This window comes from Chlorocebus sabaeus, chromosome 3 (genome assembly GCF_047675955.1).
Source record: "Chlorocebus sabaeus isolate Y175 chromosome 3, mChlSab1.0.hap1, whole genome shotgun sequence".
NCBI lineage: Eukaryota > Metazoa > Chordata > Mammalia > Primates > Cercopithecidae > Chlorocebus > Chlorocebus sabaeus.
The window spans coordinates 31,873,147-31,890,525 of NC_132906.1; the positions used below are offsets into that span (position 1 = coordinate 31,873,147).

The following is a 17,379-nucleotide window of genomic DNA, read 5'->3' on the forward strand; positions in this document are numbered from 1 at the left end:
TTGATTAAAATGTATACTTTGGCATTTTTTATGGAAAAGACATACAATGAGAAAGTAAAAAAGTAAGAATGTCATCACACATCAAAGAATCTCTCACACTCAAGGGATTCATTTAAATTCCCATTTGGATGTTCAGTTTAAAAATATCAACAGCAGCAAAACAACAAACAGGTGGGAGTGGAAATTAAATGAAAATATTAAAATACACTAAATTGAGGGAACTCATGTAATTATAAGATAGGCTTCAGGCCACTTATCAATTATACATTTAAACTACTCGAGGACAGGTATTGCAGCTGACACATCTTTGTATGCCCCAAAGCACTGAGCGGAGTGACTTGCATGTAGCAGATATTCAGCAAATATTTGTAGAAAGAAGAATTCTTTATGGAATGCAAAGTAGGTATAAGACACCGACCCTACATTTGTAGAAGTTATACTTTTCAGGGACAGGAAAAACTAATAAACATCAATTAAGTGAACAACATTTATAAAATGCAAAATGCAGAAAGTTTTAAATAATACCAACATAATAAATTCACATATTTTATGATTTTATAGAGTCGGTCGTCAAACAGAATTCAAAAGAAAGATCAATGTCATTCTGAGTTTGTATAGAAGACTGTGGAGAAGATAGACATTGATTTAGGCTTTGAAGAATGGAGAAATTATAGAAAGATGGAGTGCAAAAACATAGTAAGGTAAGTAAAATGCTGCTTTAATAATATCAGCTTCAAGGTAAACTGCAAAAACTGTTATTAATATTTATCGTATCAAACTGAACACAAGGGAAACAAAGGAACAGAAATGAATCAATATAGAATATTCTGGTCTTAATTTATTGATTCCATATGAAGCTATTTAAAGGCATCCTAATTTATTTCTGCATGATGGAATTAGTAGCTGTCACGCTGCTAGATCTATTAGAAGGAAGTATGTCTTTTGGTTCGGTTAATTCAATTTCACAAGTATTTATTAAGTACTTATCTGAGCAAAGCACTATAGAATCATCCATGTACAAGCAATTAAAATTTAACTGGTTCAGAGGATATTTGCTACACCATTTCACTTTAAAAAGAGTTAACACTTGTCATATCCCTTCTTGATCTTCTTATAGTAGTGCCTTGATTTAGAGGTTTGAGATTAGAGACGATGTCACCCAAGTTGAATATCTGAATCTTCATATTCAAGTTGGGGTTAGAGAAATGGCATTCTTTTGAAAAACAGCTTTTCTTTTTAGTATGCTTTACTATTTACACTATACTTTAACATCTGTTAGCTTATTTGATCCCCAGTCTCATGCATTAAAGTCATCTGGACAGGTATTTTTATCTTTCTTATAAGGAAACTGAGTCTGAGAAAGTTAAATGATTTTCCCAGAGCTTTGTACAGATTGATTGATTGGAAGCCATACCTTGAACACAAGATCTTTAGGGCAAAAATCAAATATGTTTTCCACTGTGCAATACTACAACAGAAGTAGCCATGTTGTTATGTCATCCAGGGCGGAAATTAGTTCAAAAAAGAATTTCCAGTGTTTCTGAGTAGGCTGAGAAAATCTGGTTGAGATGGTAATCTCAGTACTCCACAAGTGTCACATGTCTAACCGCACAGAGATATAATTAGGTGAGTAAAACAAAGAAATTATATAATATTTTCAAAATATTTGATCCGTGCAGATGAGAAATTCTCACTCAGGGAATTTTGTCCCCTTCCTCAGGGGATCATTGGCAATGTCGGTAGACATGTTTGGCTGTCATGACTGGAGTGATAGATGCCAATGCACTTAGTACATAAAGGCCAGGAAAGCTGTTCAACACTCCAGTGTACAGGACAGCCTCCCCTCCCACTCTGCACACAGAGACATATCTGGCCCGAAATATCAATATCTTGAGGTTGAAAAAACCCTGCTGTAGACAATCAAGGTAATTCAGGGAAAATAAATAGAAATTTTATAAAATTATGTGAGTTTTTATCTGCTTCTGATGGTTTACATAATCTATATAATTATCTCAGTGCTTCTCTGAGACTTAAATCATCTCACATTTAGAGATGTGAGAGTTACCAAATGTAGTTTTTTCATAATTTTTAAAATATATTGACACTTTGAGAAATAAACACTATAATCCCCTCATGTGATTTCTGTCCCCACATTTCCATTATTATTATTTTTAAGCAACAAATAATGTTGCAGACTGCTGTTTCCAAGCCAGAGTGTGTAATACATTCTTTTGCAGTATAAAAAAGTAAGTTCAGTAAAATGATTCCTGGTTAACAAAAGGTGAGTCAAGGGGTTTCATGAAACAAAAAAGAAATGTAACATTAAAATGTCCCTGTCAATTCATCACCCCTTGTTTGGATTTCTTGTTGAAATATCTGAGAGGCCAAGTTGGTTTGGTCAGGTCACTTTGACCACAGTGCATGTATATGTCTAGTAAAATTGGTTAATTTGAGAATCAAACGACCAATGTTGGTTCTTGCCAATTTGATAGTTAAGTGCAAATCTTGAGGACAAAAGAAAAACACGAGACATAAAATGAAGGCAAAAACCATTTCATGAAGAATCCTGTTTATCTTATAAAGGAATATGAATTTTATCCACTAGGTGATAGAAGATACTGTTTGGGTTTAATCAGAGGTGTGTCTATTGTGATGAGCTCTGCTTTATAAGTATATAAGTCAATTTGATGGTTATGTGGAGAGTGGATTTTACTCATCAAGGTGAAAGGGAAGGAGAACGATGAAAGGATTCTCGTTGCAGATTTGAAGATAGTGTCTGAAGTAGAGTAGTGGTTATAGAGATAAAAATATTAGAAAGTTTAAAAAATCAGAGGAAATGGACAAGATTTGATTATTAATTGCATTAAAAATTTGAGGAATTAAGGAGAGAGAGGAGTGAAGAATGACTTTATGATTTCTATTTGGGAACATCGTAGTGTAATAGTGCCTTGGGGAAAGAGTTCGCAGAAACCTGTCAATTCCCGTCAAGGATATCGGTTTGGAGATTCCAAGCCTCAGACAGACGTTTAAGCTAGGTAGTGCTTCTGACTCAGATTCTTTGTTTAGAGAGATATTTTTGGAGATTTGGGCACAGAGGAATAACATATGTAAGAATCAAGTGTTGAAGAAATGCCTAGGTAGAAAGATAAGCAAAATGATATTTAAAAATCGATTTGCTTTTAAGAAGTTCTATGCTCATAGGCCCTGTCTGCTTTGTTGACTGCTTTGTATCCCCAGCACCCAGAAGACTAATACATTTGCGATAACATCACAAAATATTTGTTGAACAAATGTATTAAATGATTAAATAGTGTACAATAGACTTTTCTGACCAAAGGATACTGTAGGCACATTACATCAATTAACTTTTGCTCAATTCACTTATATAAGCAACAAATGTCGTTGAGCAATACATCTTATAATAGTCTCTTCATCATGGCTGAATATATTGATCTGAAAATCTATAAACTGGAAAAACAAGTTATCTTACCCCCAAATTTCCATCACATAGTAGGGGGCCAGGAACATGACCCCAATCACCCCTATTCAAAAAGGGGGAAAATGGGAATCACACAGTAGTCTCTGATCCACAGCAACTCTGAAATCCCACTGGGCAGATCTTGGGAAGCTCTTTATTCTGGGTATGGGGAATGTTCTGTGTAGACTTCAGTTCTGGTCCTGAGAGGAGCTCCCAGGTTCATTGTTCTAGAAGGCTTTAACTAAACCCTCTGTGTAGGCCTTCATGTTCATACATCTGAGTGAGACATTGAAGACAGGGCCCTTCCTTGGTGACGAAGATACATTCTCAGCTTACCCTCTTGCCCTTAATCATTTTACTTTAAAAGTCACAATCATTTTTGGTATAGTTTTATAGCATTCTTTGCAATGAAACTTTCTCAAAAACATTTTTTTTTTTTTTTTTTATGAATGCCATATCTGGTTAAAAGTAATGAAGAGTACCAGAATTTGCTACCCCCAAATATGCCTCTTTGGCATACACATTAGTTTGAGCTAAAAACCAGAGGAAGGCTGGGTGCGGTGACTCATGCCTCTAATCCCAGCACTTTGGGAGGTCAAGGCGGGTGGATCACTTGAATTCAGGAGTTTGAGACCAGCCTGGCCAACATGGTGAAACCCTGACTCTACTAAAATACAAAAATTAGCTGGACATGGTGGCGGGCACCTGTAATCCCAGCAACTTGGGAGGCTGAGGCAGGAGAATAGCTTGAACCCAGGAGGTGGAGGTTGTAGTGAGCCGAGATTGGCCCACTGCACTTCAGCCTGGGCAACACAGCAAGACTCTATCTCAAAAAAAAAAAAAAAAAAAAAAAAAAAAAAAGAGGAAACAGCAAGACAAAGGAAAAGCCTGAAAATTCGGGCACCAGTTTTCCTTTTGTAAAGGAAATTTTCATTTGTAGAGATATTTCTCTCATGTGTCAGGAAGAGAATTCTTAACAACTCATCAATAGATAATGCACGGACTTAAATCTGCATAACCAACTGTATGCAGATTTTCACACTTTTCCTGGTCACTTTCTCATAACTTGCCTCTCCCTTCCAGAAATCCCAAACTCTTTTGCTTTTGTTTTAGTCTAAGATGATACATAAACCCAAGTTCTAACCACTCATTGGCTTTCTCCTCACTGGGTACCCCCTTGTATACATGCACAATGCACATGATAATAAACATGTTTGTTTTTCTCTCATTAACCTGTTTTTGGCCAGTCTAATTTACAGGGACCCATCTGGAGAGCCTAAGATAGAGAATATTTTTTCCCTTTCCTACAGAAAAAAAAAAACAAAAAAAAAAAAACACAAGAAGAATCCACATATTATTGCCCACTTTACACATGTGGAAGTACAGAATGAACTATTAATACACAAATGGATTGACTGTGAGCATGGATCATACATATGCTAATTATTTGGTAATGTTTGGGATGGTAATACAGTATTTCTTGAAATATCTATATCCTTTTGGTGTCTTAATTCATCATAAAAGTAAATATATTTGATTCCACTCACTATCATCTCCCAGAATACCTATAGGCTTAGAGATATTTTGTGATTGTTAGAAATATGTCCTTAGTCTCATTTTACTGAGCCATTTCATTTAAAGAAAAAAAATATTTTGTTTTTTACTATTTTATTTTTAATGGACATACAATAATATTACACATTTATGGGATGTATAGTAATGTTTTGATATATATAATGTATGGTGATCAGGGTAATTAGTGTATTCATCATCACAAACCTTTATGTTTTTTGTGTTGGGAAGATTCAATATCCTCTTTCTAGCTACTTGAAATTGTGTAATGTATTATTTTTAACTACAGTCATTTTACAGGGGCATAGGACACTAGAACCTATCCCTTCTATCCAGTTGTAATTTTCCATCCTTTAGCAAATCCCTCCCTATTCCTCCCTTCCTCCTACCCTTCCTAGCCTCTTAATATTCTATGTTCTGCTCTTTACTTCTATGAGATCAACATTTTTCGGCTTCTACAAAAATTCTCTTATTAAAGTAAGTTTTCTTTTAGAAATAAAATATTCTTTCTTACTCCTTCTCATTGAAAAAGAGAAAACTTTACTGGAAGCTATTTCAACTCATTCAGGAGTCTTCACAGAAGCTATGATAGTCTTGCCTTAGACTGGCCTTTCTCCTCCGCGCAGTGTTAATCTGACAATCATTTGTGGGCTGGAGATGCTTAAGTTGCATCTTTAAACCTTGAAGCCCAGGGATACTTGGGTTCACTCTTTATCCCTTCTTGTAAACAGGCCAGTTCTTTCCTGAGCTCATCTCTTTTTCATGGCATTTGTTAGCCGCAGTAGATAACAACTCACGTTCCTTATGTTTAATCTCAAAATCTCCTTGCGCAAAGCTGCAGAATCACTAAGTGTATTTTCTTCTGTCTGTGTTACTGTAGGTGACGGTTTTGCCAAATATTTTGCAAGACATTATTTGTCACCATTTTTCTAGCCTAACATGAGTTACCATGCCACCTGTCCCTTGGCTCTGAAGCCATGTGACACATATTTTAGATTTCTGCTTTGCCAGTGCACATATTCTAGGTATCAGTTTCTATATTCAGAAGCAGTTGCTGCAATGATGTTATGAACCCAGTATTCCCTAAACCTCAATGATTTACCATAGTACATACTGATTTCTCATTCACTGTGAATTGGCTACAGTAAGTCTACTACAGCCTGTGGGGTCAGGTTCTTGTTTGTACCACATGATATCTCAATCACCTAGAATGAAGCAGCAGCTCTAATCTGGGGAATGCCACTGTCATACTGGAGGGAAGAGGGAAGGAGGCCTGGCAGAAATTTGCGGTGATCCTTAAAGACCCTGCTTAGATTTGGTGCTGTCTCCCTTTCACCTGAATTTCATTGGCTAAATCTAACATCAGAAGGGTGGAAATACATACTCCTCCTAAGGGAGAGTGGATATTGCTGAACTGTAACACAGTAGGACTTCAAAAATTTTATTGAAAATTAAAAGATAAGAAAAAAACAAACTATGTCTCAACATAAGCTCCACCAAGGTTAAGACACTTTTTTTGTGTGATGATACCAGTCACATAAAGAACTGAGGGTCCTAGGAATTTAACCATGTCAATGCAGTCTATTTTACATTACTAACTAAAGAAAAATGGGTTCCCTTTAAAGATTTTTTAAGATTAAGGAACAAAAAGAACTCCAAAGGAGCCAAATTAGGACTGTAAGATGGATGTCTAAGGACTTCCGTAGAAACTTTCACAAAATTGCCCTTGTTTAGTGAGAGGAATGAGCAGGAACATTGTTGTGGTACAGGAGGAATCTCTGGAGAAATTTTCTTGGGCAATTTTCTGCTGAAGCTTTGGCTGACTTTCTCAACAATGCTCTTATAGTAAGCAGGTATTCTTTGGTCCTCCAGAAAGTCAACAAGCAAAATATCTCGAGCATCCCAAAAGACAGTTGCCATGACGTTTGCTCTTGACCAGTTACCTTTGCTTTGACTGGACCACTTCTACCTCTTGGTTCCCATTGCTTTGGTTGTGCTTTGTCGTCAGGATTCTACTGGAAAAGCTGTTTCATCTCCTATTACAATTCTTAGAAGTGCTTCAGGATCATGGTACTATTTGTTTAAAATTTCCATTGACAGCTCTGTCCTTGGTTGCAGCTGATCTCAATACAATGATTTGGCACCCATAGAGTAGAAACATTGCCATTTTTAATCTTTTAGTTTCAACGAGTAAATGGAACCAATTGAGATGTCTACGGTGTTGGCTACGGTTTCTTCTGTTCATCATTAGTCCTCTTCAATTAGGGCATGAACAAGATTAATTTTTTCCTCAGAAATTTGATGTGAAATAGTCCGCTGTTGTGGACTTCATCTTCAACACTATATTATTCCTTCTTAAAATGAGTTATCCATTTGTAAACTGCTGATTTCTTTGGAGACATTGTGCCCACAAACTTTCCTTAAAACTCAATGATTTCACCATTCTGCCAGTCAAACTTCACCATAAATTTAATGTTTGTTTTACCTTTAAATTTAGCAGAATTCATGTTGCTGATAGGGGCTCTTTTCAAACTGATTTCTTATCCTTTCTATTGCCTCAGATTAGGTCCTGTTCAGATATACTATAGCAAGTGAGTATGAGTTTATTTTGCTGAAAAATTTTTAAAAATTCATGCATAGTTTTTTAAATATACATTTCCCATGATTTTTTGAAGTCCCCTCATGTAACCCTCCATAAGCAGCTACTCTGTGTATGTTAAGACCTTTGTGTGATCTAGAGGAATCAGTGTTTCCATGTATTTGTAAACATGCTTTATGTTTAATAAAGCAATGACATTTGAAAATCAACACCAGAATTTTTTCTGGGAATCTGTAGAAATATATTTCCAAAACCATAAAAAGGAATAATCAGCTGGGTGCGGTGGCTCACGCCTGTAATCCCAGCACTTTGGGAGGCCGAGGCGGGCGGATCACAAGGTCAGAAGATCGAGACCATCCTGACTAACATGTTGAAATCCCGCCTCTACTAAAAAATACAAAAGATTGGCCAGTCGCGGTGGCTCAAGCCTGTAATCCCAGCATTTTGGGAGGCCAAGATGGGCGAATCACGAGGTCAGGAGATCGAGACTATCCTAGCTAACACGGTGAAACTCCATCTCTACTAAAAAAAAAAAAAAAAAAAAAAAAAAAATGCAAAAAAAATAACTAGCCGGGCGACGTGGCGGGCGCCTGTAGTCCCAGCTACTCTGGAGGCTGAGGCAGGAGAATGGCGTGAACCCGGGAGGCGGAGCTTGCAGATCGCGCCACTGCACTCCAGCCTGGGCGACAGAGTGAAACTCCGTTTCAATAATAATAATCATCGTCTACCTTACTCCTCTCATATACCCTAAAATATAATTCAGCGGGTAAAAATGTATACATTTTTTATCAATCGTTTTAAATACGGCCCAGAGTTATGGTATATTCTTTAAGGTCACTTAGAGTTTGTTAAACTCATAATTCAATTTAGAATTTGATTTTGTCTTAATACTTATTCTTAATTGAATTAATTACCTCTCAAAGAGAAGTTTTAGATAAGACTGTTTTAAATTATACATGTTCGTAACTATACTATGCTTCTACAGAATGAAGAGCATAATTTGTAATAGATTTTAAGAAATAATACTTACACTAAAAAATATCAAAGAAATGTTCGGGTTAATTCTTTGTAACCTAAGAGAAAAATAGAGTACTTAAGAATCAATTTAACATGAAGGATGACTTCGCCATTAAAAAATCAATCAAAAGTAAACTTTCAAAGTTCAAAAAAGAAACCCTTCCACGTATAAAAATTAGAAATGGCTTTTATCAGTAATTTTGCTTTAAAATTGTATTAAATGCATTAAAATAAATATGATTTAATGAATGAGAGAATAACACTATGTTGCCACGGGGGAAATAGCTTTGATATTATCATGATAAAAATTTTAGTTTAAAAAAGTTAAGAGCAAGAAGAAAAGGATTCAGCGTTGAAGAAGAAAAATATGGGAAGGAAGCAATGTACATTAATAATATAGTACCACTCACTAAAAATCACTTTTGCAAAAGTAAAGCAAAAAACACATGCTCGAACTGACCACAGTGTAAGGAATTCTCTTCTCCAACTCTCATAAGTGTTTGAATATTGGCCATGTTTCAAGCTGTGGACTGGAAAGCGCAAACAAGAATGTATGCCAACCCCTCAATTTTGTTTAATAGAGCATCCAAATAAAACATGCTTGATTTCTGCTCTAGTTTACTACTTGTACAAGTGTAATGAGTTATTCCTTATAGTGCTTTTTTCTTATTTCCTTGCATATGATTTCTGTGTTCAGCTTGACGCATCCATCTGCCTCCAAGAATGTTAGGAATATTGTGCAACAAAATCCATAAATGGAAAACAATATTCAGCTTCTGAAACCAAAAGTATGTTTTTTAAGTTCTCCATAAGGCAATAATCTTGAGAGCTAGTATTTTCCCAGAGATAAACTATTTTCTAAGTTTCTTCATCTACTTCTATAATATTATCAAAGGCCTGAATATTTTAATGATAGAAATTTTAGGGAAGAAACTAGTAACAGCCCAACTCTTCCTGCCCCAGTTCCTTTTGATGAGGAGAGAAAGTGAAGAAAGGGTCTGGTTAACCCTCTTCTGAGGGAGTCTGTCTTGATGGAGTTAAGGGACTTTCATGATATCTGATGCAGATGAGGAGAATATGTAGGATGCAGAGCAGCTTTAATCTCATTTTATTCTGGGACATTGAAGGGAAACTTCCCTGTACAGCCTGCAATATAGCTGCTTCAAGGTAAAAGAAGCAATTTGTTCTGGGAAAGGGGAGCAGGAGACAAGGCTTTGCCCCATAAAGTTCACTTCAGTCTCCAGATTCATAAAAGCATCTACATGGGGGGTACGAAAGGTAGCCCAGTGTGTTGGCTGGGAAGCATGCTAGGGGGACGAGAGGCCTCTGTATCTGGGTATAATGGCCTTGAAGCCAAGAGGTTTCCTACTGCTCACCTGGGCCAGGGACCACTTGAGAGTTGCTGCTAAATTCCAGAGTTCCATAGATCCAGAATGAGCCAAAGTTGACCTAGTATAGCAAAGAAATGTTGACTGCCCTTAAAGTACTGATTAAGCCAAAAGAACTGATCAATGTTTTATTAGCCACAGACTGCAAAATTGAATGCTCTCAGAGCACCTAGGAAACCCACTGACAAATGGTATCGCTGTCTACAACCAGGGGGCCAGTAAGGAATATCAGAGAGGAGTCAAGCACTCCTCATCTAAACTCCCTTCACCATACACTCCAACAACATCTTAGTGTAGGGGAAGAAGAGGAACTCTATAAAACATTAATCCACTCCTCCTCACAAAAAGAATCAGTTGCCTAGGGAATTTGTATTATTAGATTGGGCTATTTTTTATTGATACTATTCTGCATATATGTGCTTTTGTGAACTCATAGAATATGCTTTTGTGAGGGAAGTTCAGATCAACTGTGTACTATTTTTTTTAAAAAAACATTGCATTATTCTAATAGACCTCAGTGTGTGAGAGTAATTCATGACCCTATAATTTTAAAACATTCACCTTAGTCTAAGAGAAACTTAAGAAGTCAATCATAGTGAAGATAAAATAAGACATTCTCTCAAGGGCCTTAATGGGAGGCCAGTAAAAATGTACCCCTGCTTTTCTGTGTGTGTGTTCATAATTTGCTTAGTCCTTACTGGTCCCAAAAAACTGATGACAGTTTAAAGCTTAATTATAAATTGGAGGTCCAGGGCTGAATGTAGCCTACAAATGTGTTCTGTTTTGGCTTTCAAAGTGTTAAAACCTTGAACCAACATTTATAAATATAAACGTTTCCAAAGAAATCCAGAACCCAAATTTCTGGATTTCTTTAGAAGGTCTGTAGAAATAGTAACTAATGACTAGAACCAAGTAGAACATATCTGTCCCTTGTAAGCAAGAAAAAAATTCCTTTATTATCTGCAGTCACAAGTACTATTTCTATTAATTTACTTTATTTTTTTTTAACATCCAGTCCAGGTCATTCATTTTTATTACTGGTCTAACTTCTTTCTTAGTCTGTTGAAATTGCAAACCTTGTTTTAAAGCAAGTGGAGAAAATGAAGGCTCGTGGATGTACTGGTACAACCGACATTTATTTCAGAGTTTCATTTTTATTTCTTAAAAATATTTCCCAAGGATAGAACACTTTTTTCCACTTATTTGCTCTGAGATTTTCTAATTAATTCAGCTTCACTTCCCAAGATGTGCCCACTTGGACTTTATTATCCCTTGCAGGGATTGGGTCTGGAATTCGGAGTGTCTCAGGTAGTACGTGTGCCTTGTTAGGCTATAATTATATATTCAACAAATACAGAATATGCAAATTAAAAATATACACTTTTTACAAATTAGAAAATACAATATGAGTGACACAAAGGATAATTTATTGTTTTATGAATTTAGGGAAAAGTTAAGTCTAAATGTCAGAGGCACAGAATTGCAGTCCTAAGTTGGGAACATATGAAAGCAAAATTGTCAGTGCTTCAAGGAGTAAGTATTAGCATCAGTAAGTCATCCCCTCCCTTCTTTCCTCTTTTCATTCTTATGCAGAATAATTCCTTACATATGGCTGAAAACCCAACTGCAAAGAGTTCCTTCACAGCTTATGCTACTACTAGTCCATGTGATTTCAGAGGAAGGACAGTGATTGGCTAAACTTAGATAAGCTGTATATTTCCAAAATTAATTGCAGCCAGATGGTTGAATTTTGTATAAATACATCACTTCCTTCTAGAGCTACATGAAAGATGGGAAGCTGCAACTTCTCAAGAGTGGAAAATAATGCTAGGCAGGAAATATCATAGAGGTACAAGACAGTAACCAAGGTAGTAGTACATGTTTTATGAGTAGATAGGCCAGTGAATGACCATGGTGTGCTTTTGCAGTTAAAGAGATATGTGCTAGAATCTCAGTTCTTCTTGTTTACAGATGACTTAAGCTTCCCAGAGGTCCTTCTCTTGTAAATGGGGAAGAGAATAACTTATTTCATGGAATTAACAGAAAGTAGAATGATGGATTTAAAACATCTAGCATGTTAGTGCTTAATAAATGTCAGTTCCTTTTTATCTTTTGCTACAATAAATTAGTATCTTATAAGACTGGAATTATGAACTGTTGGCAACTGTAAGGGAGATTTTTCTAACTGTTCAATTTGCTGACATTTGAATCATTTTGAAAGAGAGGTGTTGAAATTAAAATAGATTGCTCAAAGACCTATTGCATGTTTGTGACAAAGTGGGAATTAGAATTCAAGCTTACTTTCAGTCCACTAGAATATTATTCATATGACTTAATTTTAATGAGTGCCTATTATGTGCCAGGTACTCTCCTAAGAATTTGTCACCTGTAAGTGGAAAAAAGAGTTTAAAAATATCTATTCTGTGGGGATTATATTCTAGTGTAGAAGAACAAAGATTAAATATGAACCAAGAAATTAAGTCAATTATATAGTATGGCAGAAAGTGATAAAGGCTATGGAAAATATAGTAGGGAAGGAAAACAAGGAGTGAAATAGTTTAGGATAGGGTCCGCCTCAAATGGTCATCAGTGTGGGTGTGCTTCATTGAGAAAATGACATTTGAGCAAAAGAGTCAAAGGAGGTCAAGGAATTTTACACCTGTAGAAATCTGGGAAATGTATACCAGTGTGAGGGAACAACAGTGTAATTGTACTAAGTCAGGAGGCTTTCACGTGTTTTGTAGAGACACCAACGGTGCCAATGTAGCTATAGATGTATTAGTAAGTGCGGAACCATGGAATATAAGGTGTGTGATGTAAATGTTTACATGCCATTTCAAGGTACTTAATTTTCTTTCTGGGTGAAATACAGATCCCATCTGGGAGGTTTTATCTGAGAAATTACATAATCTAAGATATATTTTTGGAATAATTCTAACAAATTTGAAAAGAATAGATTATAAGGTAAAACTAATGAAAATAAGGAAACAAGTTTTCAGTTAGGAGACCAGATGAGATATAATGGTGGATTGCACAAGATGTTTGCAGCAAAGGTAAAGAGTAATGGCTTTATTTTTTATATATTTTGAAAATAGAAACAAGTTTTCCCAGTGAAAAGTATGAGGTGTAAGAAAAATATATCATTAAAATTTTTTTGTTTTTATTTTCATTTTATCGTTCAAAGACAATAAATGCAATCGGATGACAGAAGCAAGGAGAGAGGAGCGGGACATGAGAAAATGCTATGCTGCAATATTTAAAGGTAACGGAGGAGACCACTAGCTGAAAAATAGAAGTAGTCTAGTAGGTGGCAAATGATGAAAATGGAGTCTGAAAACATCTCTGGCCAGAAGCTTTGTTTCATTTTGAAGAATAATTTACTCACTTCTGGACTCTCCAACATGGCTAACTAGATGTGGCCAAGAGATATCTCTCCTTCTGAGGGACCAGGACACTGGAAAGGCTGGCACACTCTTAGCAGATCTTCATAGGAAAGGCATTGAGAGCGGTTGGAGGGAAGACACAGATGTTGAAGGGGGAGGAACGTGGGAACCCTGCAGGGGGCTACCACACTGGGCCTCATTGCTGGTCCCTGATGATTTCTGTGGAAGGGGTGAGTTGAACAGGCAAGGAGCAACCTGCTCTCACCACAGGCCTCTGGAATCCTGGCAGGAGGTGACCCCTTGACTACCACAGGCAATTGATTTGACAGGGATGGCTGCTTAGAAAAGCAGTAGGGGCAGAACTCCAGTGGGTGGGGAGCCTAGAGGGTTTGGTGTGGCAGTGACTATAGTAGAGCATGGCCAGTGACACCCATCACCCTGGGCTCGACTTGCTCCCCTAGGGGAATTTAGCCATAGAGGAACAATCAGGCCTGAACTCTGCAGGGCAGTCTTGCCCATGAGATGAGACCAGTCTGACCTGAGCATCCCGAGTCTGCTGGCCTTTCCCAGGGCACCAGCCTGGCCTGTCTGCTTGCACTGCAGCATCCAGGTACTTCCTGGGGGCCCACGTCATAGCTCCTGTGCTGGAAGACTGCATCTGACCATCACAGTGCTCCAGCAGAGCGGCCCCACAGACACGTACCAGCCCACTTGCATATTCCCCCGACTACAGCCTCACCTGTGCTACTTTATCTGTATGTACTTGCCCATGGCCACCCCAACATCACTTTGCTGATGTGTATGTGTGAAGATGGGCGTTGCCTTCCCTTCCCCATCAATGCGCAGGTGTGCGTGAACCGTCCTATGTCACTCCTGGTGGCATGAGTGCACACCACCACCTCCACACCCTGTCCCTGCATCAACACTACTGCCAGTGCAGAACAGCACAGAGAACAGTGGACCCACCTCCAGCCTGAGTGACCACTGTCATCCACATGAATGCACACAAAGGGCACACACAGTCTTGCTCCTTCCAGTGCCCTGCCCCTGTGCTAACATCACTACTAGCAGAAATGTATGCACAGTTGCCAGTGAGGTCCTCCCTGAGCCATGCTGCCAATGTCTCTGCTATGAATGCCCACACAGAGCATTAGCAGCCTGCCACAGCCAATGAACATGCACCCTGCTGTTCTGCCATTGCTGTGGGCACGTGTAAATGAGGACAGATCCTGCTGCTACCACCCTGAAAGGTGCTTTGGCTGGCACCACCCATTAGAGTATTGTGACCAATGGTCCAGGAGCATGTAGACCCCTCCAATACAGCAGGTTCCTGACCTTAAGGTGACAGAGAGCAAAGCTGGCCTCATATCAGTTCTCTGTACTTGGAGCACATAGTCCAGTAGTCTTGAGCTGAGCTTTCACCTCCTAAAATCTTCCAGAAATGAAGCCAGTCAACTGAAAACACCATATACCACAGTGAAGCCCCCAAGGTCATCAAATAGGATAAAGGAAAAAAAAATTCAAAGGACAAAAAAGATTGAAGCAACATTAGCCCCAAAGATGAGAAAAAAAACCAGTATAAGAACTCTGACAACTCAAAGAGCCAGAGTGTACTCTTCTCTCAAAATGGCTGCACTAGTTCTCCATCAAGGGTGTTTAACCAAGCTGAGATGGCTGAAATGACCAAAATAGAATTCAGAATATATGGATAAGAACAAAGATCATCAAAATCCAGCAGAATGTTGAAACCCAATCTAAGGAAGCAAAGAATTACAATAAAATATAGGAGCTGAATGACAAAATAGCCAGTATAGTAAAGGATGTGACTGACCTGATAGAGCTGAAAAACGCACTACAAAAATTTCATAATGCTATTGCAAGTATTTGCAGAATAGACCAAGCTGAGAAAAGAATCTCAGAGCTTGAAGCCTGGCTTTCTGAAATAAGACAGTCAAGAACAAAGAAAAAAGAATGAAAAGGAATGAGCAAACCTCCAAGAAATATGGGAGTGTGTAAAAACACTGAATCTATGACTCATTGGCATCCTTGAAAGAGATGGGGAGAATGGAAGCAACTTGGAAAACATTTCAGGATATCAATGAGAACTTCCCCAACTTCACCAGAGAGATCAACACTCAAATTCAGGAAATGTGGAGAACCCCCCCAAAATACTTCAAAAGACGACCATCCCCAAGACGCATAATCTTCAGATTCTCCATGTTTGAAATGAAAGACAAATGTTAAAGGCAACTATAGAGAATAAACAAGTCACCTACAAATGAAAACTAATCAGACTAACAGCACACCTCTCAGCGGAAATCCTACAAGTCAGAAGAGACTAGGGGCTTATATTCAACATTTATAAAACAAATTCTAACCAAGAATTTTATATCCAGCCAAACTAAGCTTCAAAAGGAAAAGAGAAATAAGATTCTTTTCAGACAAGCAAATTCTGAGGGAATTTGTTATCAGCAGACCTGCCTTACAAGAGCTCCTGAAAGAAGCACTAAATATGAAAAGGAAAGACCGTTCCTAGCCACCACAAAAGCACACAAGTACATAGACCAGTGACACTAGAAAGCAACCACACAAACAAGTCAGCATAATAACCAGTTAATGACATAATGACAGGATCACATCCATACATATAAATATTAACTTTGAATGTAAATGGGCTAAATGTCCCTACTAAATGGCACAAGGTGGCAAGCTGGATAAAGAAGCAAGACCTAATGGTATGCTGTCACCAAGAGGTCCATCTCACATACAATAACAGCCATAGGCTCAAAATAAAGTGATGGATACAAATCTACCAAGCAAATGGAACACAGAAAAGAGCAGGGATTGCAATCCTAATTTCAGACAAAATAGAGTTTAAACCCACAAAGATAAAAAAGGCAAAGAAGGGCATTACATAATGGTAAAGGGCTCAATTCAACAAGAAGACCTAACCTAAATAACATATACACACACACACGCGCACACACACACACATATACACATGTGCGTGTGTGCATGTGTGCATGTGCGTGTGTGTGTGTGTCTATATGCAGCCAACACAGGAACACCCACATTCCTAAAGCATATTAGAAACCTTCAAAAAGACTTAGACTCCCACACAATAATAGTGGGAGACTTTAATACCCTGTTAACAGTAGATAATTGAGACAAAAAATTAACAAGGATATTTAGGACCTGAACCCAACACTGGACCTAATGGGCCTGATAGACATCTACAGAACTCTGTACCTCAAAACAACAAAATATATATTCGTTTCATTGCCACGTGGCATGTATTCTAACATCAACTGCACAATGAGACGTAAAAATAACCATCAGCAAATGCAAAATAACTGAAATCCTATCAACCGCTCTCTTGGAACACAGCACAATAAAAATAGAATCCAAGACTAATATAATTTCCCAAATTTTTATATAATTACATGGAAATTAAACAACATGCTCATAAATGACTTTTGGGTAAATAATGAAATTAAGGCAGAAATCAAGAACTACTTTGAAACCAATGAGAACAAAGATACAACATGGCAGAATCTCTGGAACACAGCTAAGGCAATGTTAATAGTGATATTTATAGCACTGAAGCCCACATCAGAAAATTAGAAAGATTACAAATTGACAACCTAATATCACAAATAAAAGAACTAGAGAAGCAAGAGCAAACCAAACTCCAAACTAGCAGAAGATAATACAGAAGATAATGGATACGTAGAGGCGAATAACACAGACTGGGGTCTTATCAGAGGTTGGAGAGTAGGAGGTGGGAGAGGACCAGGAAAAATACCTAATGGGTACTAGGCTTAATACCTGTGTGATGAAATAATCTGTACAACAAACTCCCCTGACATGAGTTTATCTATACAACAAGCCTGCACATGTACCCCTGAACCTAAAATAAGTTTAAAAATAATAGAAAAAAGG

At 37.6% G+C, this 17,379-nt stretch overlaps 1 long non-coding RNA gene across 1 annotated transcript in view; it reads left to right on the forward strand.

Annotated features, from left to right (window-relative positions):
• Positions 1-296: 296 nt before the first annotated feature.
• Positions 297-17,379, forward strand: part of LOC140711451 (uncharacterized) — a 40,847-nt gene continuing 23,764 nt past the window's right edge. Inside the window, exons 1-2 of the long non-coding RNA XR_012092664.1 lie at positions 297-399; positions 562-701. This is a non-coding gene — a long non-coding RNA (uncharacterized lncRNA). The remainder of the gene's footprint in view (positions 400-561; positions 702-17,379) is intronic.